General features: G+C 32.7%; 1 long non-coding RNA gene across 3 annotated transcripts; it reads right to left on the reverse strand.

The window, feature by feature from the left end:
* Positions 1-717: 717 nt before the first annotated feature.
* On the reverse strand, positions 718-5,855 carry LOC126724923 (uncharacterized). Of its 3 annotated transcripts, XR_007655192.1 has the most exons (5): positions 5,635-5,853; positions 3,183-3,325; positions 2,590-2,703; positions 1,068-1,839; positions 718-954 (listed from the first exon to the last, which is right to left on the reverse strand). It is a non-coding gene; the product is annotated as an uncharacterized LOC126724923 (long non-coding RNA). The 3 variants fall into 3 exon arrangements; XR_007655190.1 differs by lacking the exon at positions 718-954 and having other exon boundaries at positions 1,041-1,839; positions 5,635-5,855; XR_007655191.1 differs by lacking the exons at positions 718-954; positions 2,590-2,703 and having other exon boundaries at positions 1,041-1,839; positions 5,635-5,851.
* Positions 5,856-6,069: the final 214 nt, after the last annotated feature.

The following is a 6,069-nucleotide window of genomic DNA, read 5'->3' on the forward strand; positions in this document are numbered from 1 at the left end:
TACTAGCTGATGTTCCCGTGCAATGCACGGGTACGATGTAAATTTTTTTTAAAATATTTTGTAATAAATTATCTTTATGACTATGCATAATACTCAGTATGTGATTTAATGCTTGAGGAATTAGTTTCAATTATATTACATGTTATTAAAAATAGAGTAAATATAATTTGTTAAGATTAATATACAAAAGAATATGAACCTAATAATCATATTTTAAATTGTTAAGTTTACTAAAACTAAAATGGCACCTGTGAAGGCTAAATAAAGAAAATGTTCTTCCAAGATAGAAAGATACTTCTATAGAAAAATAAAAATAAAAATATAAAAAGAAAGATACATGGCACAAATTTTGAGTTGCAACATGGGTTCCTGCTTCATTGATTAAGCCTATCAATGCTCTTATGCTATCAAATATTGATATGCATGTCGAAAAAAGTCAATAGTTTATAGGACTTCAAAACTTTGAATCCCAGTCATTCTGTTCAGTTTACAAAAACCAAGTGTCAATGTAACTTGACAAAACGCCAAAAAGAAAGACACAAATAGGTAATTTAAGAATTTACTTTGATTAAAACTCCGAAAAAAAGAACTTATTAATCCGAATCATGTTTTATGAGTTCATCAAGGGTGACATCCAAAAACCCCATATTTGTTTATTTTTAACATCCCCTAGGGGAAAAAAATCACTGAGGTTATAGCAAATTTTGAGAAAATTAGTAACTTTTCAAAATAAATCACTCAATGCAACATGTATTAGAAGTGTTAATGAACCAGTGTTTTAGACAGTAAATTAGAAATCATCCTCCTACCTATTTTTGCAATAAATTTATTAGAATTATTACATGCTTAGGGTTCTTCAACATACGGATTGAATCTAATGATTGGAAATTGATATCAACATAAAAACTTCTACAAATGTAATAGTGATCATAAGGGTCCACACTGGAAGTGCATCTGCCCATAGAGGATAAAAGAAAATAAATCAATGAAAAGGTAACAATAATAATATTTTAAAAAAGAAAGAGTCAAAACAAATGAAATACAAAGTGGAAAACATAGAATCATACTCATATCAAAACCACCATGGAGTAAATGGAGCAACTGAAACTTTTCTTCTTTGGAAGCATTTTAGAGAGATATAGTATGTTGGGGTATTGGTCTTTTTTTTTTTTTTCCTTAAACTAATCAAAGATAACTTGCATTAAATACTATTCATATTCATTACATCAGTGTTTAGCTAATCAATAAGCAAGTCACACCAATAAATACGCATGCTGATTCACCTCTCACCTAGAACTGCTTTACCTTCCATGGTTTGAACAGATTCGTTCTTAATATTGCTTCCTCCACCACAGCTCCCAGCATGAATTATCTTCTTCCTCAGATCACAGCTTGTCAAAAAAAACTTGCTAAATCACCCTCTAAGATGATATCTCTTGCACCTATTCCAATTGCAAAAACTTGCTAAATCGCCCTCTAAGATGATATCTCTTGCACCTATTCCAATTGCAAAATTAATAGCTTGGCCAACTGCTGCTAGTTCTGCCTCCTCCAGATCCATAATTGGTCTCCCTTTGTAACTCAATGCGGCAATGAGCTACCAATTATCATCTCGTATAAAGACTCCTACTCCAAATGTGCTTCGTTCTTTAAACATTGCTCCATCAAAGTTTATCTTGAAGGACATCTCTTGCAGCAAAACATATAGCCTCTTTGGCCATCACACCAGACAATTTGTACTGTTATTTGAAAAGCCATTAATTTCTTTAATTGCACAACATCCACACTATCACAAAAAGTTCCTCCACCACCTCTTCTTCTTTCCCTTCTAAAATTTTCCTGCAAGTTTAATGACAAAAAAGTTTGACGAAGAGAATATATTGATTGGAAAAATATGTAGAGAAAAAATATCAAATCAACCAATCCATTGTAATTAACCCTTGCAATTCTGCATTAATTTTGCATTGAATCTCTTAAACATGTAAAGTGATAAACGCATACCAAAGATATGAGTTGTTTGGCTAATTTAATGTGTAAAAATTCCTTTCACTAATTAGCCAAATCCCTTTTACCCATTTTGTCAAAAGACTTTGATTTAAGTTGAATTGAACCACCATAATCTTTGTTCCAACCAAAAAATAATTTTCAAGGAAATCAACCTTAAACAGTGTCACAAAATGGGAAGAACATGGCCCATATAAAATATGAAATTTCACATATCACATCAAAAAGAAATTTTCAATTAACATATGGCATGCAACAATAAGTCAATAACATATAATCAAAATACCAAAAGAATGTATATAGAACACTGCAGATATTCAACTTATTTTGAATTAGAAGATAAAAATCAGATCTGGGAAGGAGAGAGATAGTAAGAGATGGAGTGGGAATGAATCGGAGATGAGAAAAAAAAAAAATGAGTCAAAGGATTACAAATCACGTCTAAGAGAATTCCATTAAACACGTGACCTGCAACCATTTTTTCTTTTTATAAAGCTGATCTTCCAAATGAAATATGCAAATGAAGGGATAAAACAATTGCATAAATATGGTGACACGTTCGAATTTGAAAGAAGAATCATTGACCTTCAATTTAAAGCAAGTCAGGCATGGCCTTTGAAGATTGCTTCTTTTGTATCTGTGATAGTCTCTAATTTAGCCGTCAAGTTCTTGTTTTCTTTCTTTTTTAGTAGTGATTATCTGCCCTTTTTTTTGGTAGTCTCATTTGAGGGGTTTAACTTTGATGAAGAGAAGAGGGGCGAGAGAGAGAGAGAGAGAGAGAGAGAGGTAGTAATGGCAAAGAAAATTGGAACGTAAGAAGAAAGAACAACCATTTTATGAAGAATACCAAGAAGAAGGAGAAATGACAGCTAAGTTGCACACATGGCAAGACTTCATGCTCTTGAACTTCAAGGTACGCAACATTGCAACCCCAACAATAATAACTGCCAATGTGTTTACCACATTTCCTTGTGTTTAAATGAAATGTTTCAACTTCTTGTGGCTTAGTGACCAAAGTCAAAGCCAAAACTATGGTTTGATACCATCAATTTTATACTAAAGTAGTCCAACCAAAGCAACAGTCATGTAACAATTCTGTAGGTGTCAAGTTTTATATTAAGAAAAATATATGAATAACAATTGTAAATTAGATAGGAATAACCACTCTGACTGATTACCTTAACAGAAATGATAGCATGACCAAGAAGTGGAAGCAGATTGGGATGACTGAACAGTGAGGAAACACGGATCTCCTCCCTTACCAACTCCAACTGTTTAGTATTCTGAATCATAACTTTTTTCATAGTGTAAGTGCCATCATCTGGACAATAAACCAAATTCAGATCAAAATCAAGATTTCATCCCCTTCCTCAAAAACCAACTGGGGAAAAAAAAAAAAAAAAAAAAAAAAAAAAAAAACAGAAGAACATATGTATATATAGTAAAAGAATGGTGAGGGCCAACTAAGATTATCATTTATTAGTGCAACACCCTGTCATAGTTATTCATATATATAGGGCAAAACAATGATGCAATGGTGCCTTATAAAATTCCCTTTTTATGTATAATAATCATATTCTTTATAAATCTAAACTGTTCAAATAATTTTATAAACATAAGGATGATCAATTTTTAAATTTTGCTTGAATCAATCAAGTTAAAGTAAAGTAATCCATTTCTTTATTTAGAATGAATAGTGTTGCATACATGAGACAAACAGTAACTTTTAATTTCTAGTAAAAATAGGGATTCAATGTGTGTGTGATAGATATAGATACATACACACATACACACCCTAAGCATTCACATTAGTTGGTAGGATAATATCAAGTTATCATCAAAGAATAGCTACCAGCTCAGCCTATAAAATAAAATAAAAAATGATATAACGAATTCAATATGAGATTATTAAGCTCATTGTCATTCAAACATCAAGGCCTATAAAATTCAAAAAAATTAATTACATATGCAGATCATCAAATCCCAAAAGCAGATATAAGGAAAAAAGAAAGGAGAAGATAAAAGAACAACAACAACACCCCAGAAAATTAGAAAAATAAAAAAAATATTTCAAGGTTGCCATATTGTAAGATCTAACATCATAGAAAGATGCCATAGTTCCAATAGAATTCCCACATCATAGTATCATATCAAAATACAAAATTCCAATAAGGCCATCATTTGAGAATTAAGATTTGCCCAAATTATCAAACCTCACCATGGAACCATAACAGTACCAACCAAGAAGACCAAAATCCAGAACAAAACTGAATCTAACACAAATACCTAAACCTATACAAATCCATCAATATGTCCAAAACTAAGTTGTATTTTAACCCAAATCTAAAAAGGGTAAAAATAAAAAACTTTCCTGGTGGAGGTTTCGAAGATCTAATGGTGTGTTTGCCTATGGTTCTGGCAGTCTAAGGTTGGCATTGGCGTGAAAACTAACGGTCAAGGCACCCCTTCTGCTTTATTTTACATTGGTCTTAACGGTGTATTAAGATTCCCAAACCTGGTGTAGCCTTTCGCTTTTAAAATGTACATGCATATAATGAACAGGGAAGTTCACCAAATGTCCTAGATAATGTTTCCTAACAATCACCATAAGGAGCTGTTAAATGAAACTGGTGCAATCAATCATAGGAATACAACTATATCTATACAGCAGATACACTTGCCAATGCAAGTTGGATAGAGTTAGATCCAGAATTACCACTTCAAATAGTTATCTTCTTCTCTAATTTATTTCTCTCTTTTCAATTTCAATTTCAAATAAAGGTGTACATTCTTAACAATACTTACAGTGGTTCAAGATTAATCTGCATAGTTCCAATGGCTTTAAAAAAGGGACCATTCAGACAACAAATGCAAAAACTTTAAAATTTAAAATAAAACTTTAGTGTAGTTTTGGTTACTCAAAGGTTTGTTCTTTGAGTAACAAAGCAAATCTTCATTTTATGTGAACTCAAAATCAAAGCAACCCAAATATTCAAAATCGATTCTAAATACCCAAAACATTGAGCCAAGCCAAATACCCTAAAAACAAAACTTCTTCTAACCAAAACCCCTTAATCAAAACCAAACCTTACCCAAAATACTAATCTAAATCATAATTAACCCCCAATTGATTCTCCAAATAAAAACCAAAAACCCTTAATTTTTTAGTTTAAAGCAAAACTTTACAGGAAGCGATTCCGGTAGTCTGATAGTGGGTGGAGGCTTACGGTGATGATAGAACTTGTGGTGGTGCCCCTTTCTCAATCCATGGTGCATTAACTTAACAGTCTAATTATTATTCTTCCTCTTCTTCCAAAAAAAAATCCAATCGGTCGATCTCTCTGAACTCTGTGACTAACCGACTCTCTCTCTACCGTTCTCGGACTTTTGGCCTCTAAGCCTTGATTATCCAAAGCCAATTGTAAATACGCTAAAACTAAACCAAAATCAAACACAAAATTAATTGAATCCAAATACTCCCAAAAGTTTTTAGTATTCTGAGAAACTAAATCAAATCAAAACCTAATGTAACCCAAATACCTAAATACAAATCAATCCAACCAAATTTCTCAAAACCAATTCATATTTTATACCCAGATCTAATAAGCAAGAACCAAAAAAAAAACTTACCAGTGGTAGTTCTCTCTCTATGTCCGTATCTCAAATCCTGCGTGCACCTTTAGGTTATCGGCGCCGGTTCCGGACACGGAACGGACGGTGGTGGGAAAATGATGGTGATAGCCGGCCGGCGGTACGAACTCTGTCTCCTTCTCATCTCCGTGTAGCAAGCTTTTTTTCATTTTTCCTTTTTCCTTTTTCCTTCTCTATCTCTATATCGCAAGGCTAATTGTATTTTAACCGGTTTTTTTTGTTTTGTTTTATATACTGACAAACTATCAAACGGGGTTAAAATTGTGAAAGAATATAACTTATCGCACCGTACGGTATTTGGAAAAATTGTAAACGTGGCAGCATTTTAAGGGGCCTTTTTTCTTAATGTGGCAGCGCCTCCTTAAAGGCTTCTGCTATTATATATAGTACTAGTCGCTAACCCGTACGATGCAC

The sequence above is a fragment of the Quercus robur genome, chromosome 5 (assembly GCF_932294415.1).
Source record: "Quercus robur chromosome 5, dhQueRobu3.1, whole genome shotgun sequence".
Lineage (NCBI taxonomy): Eukaryota > Viridiplantae > Streptophyta > Magnoliopsida > Fagales > Fagaceae > Quercus > Quercus robur.